The sequence below is a fragment of the Microtus oregoni genome, unplaced genomic scaffold (assembly GCF_018167655.1).
Source record: "Microtus oregoni isolate MIOR12 unplaced genomic scaffold, Mior012 000010F_ref0000083, whole genome shotgun sequence".
Classification (NCBI taxonomy): Eukaryota; Metazoa; Chordata; class Mammalia; order Rodentia; family Cricetidae; genus Microtus; species Microtus oregoni.
Genome location: NW_024543069.1, coordinates 37267611 through 37268044, shown reverse-complemented (window position 1 = coordinate 37268044; position 434 = coordinate 37267611).

Here is a 434-nt window from a genome sequence, read left to right as displayed (position 1 = left end):
ATGCACACACACACGTACACGTACACACACACGTACACACATACCTACACACAGGCACATGCACACACACATACCCCACACATGTATGCATGCACACACACCCACGCACACGTACACACACACACGTACACACATACACACCCACCTACACACAGGCACACGCACATATGCACGCACGCACACCCTTCCACACACGTGCGCACAAATGCATTGCATGCCACTCCACCCCACGCCCAGCCCAGACACCTCCCCAACCCCCCCGCCATGCCTTCACCATCCTTCATCTTGCTCCATTAGGAAATTTGGTTTGCAGGCAGGGCTGCCTTTTCAGTACTCCAAGATGTACTATAATTTTAGCTTTTACCAATGCCACTGTCAAATGCCAGGTTTCAAAAGAGCATCAATGTTAGATAAGTTTGGCGATGCACACCGGA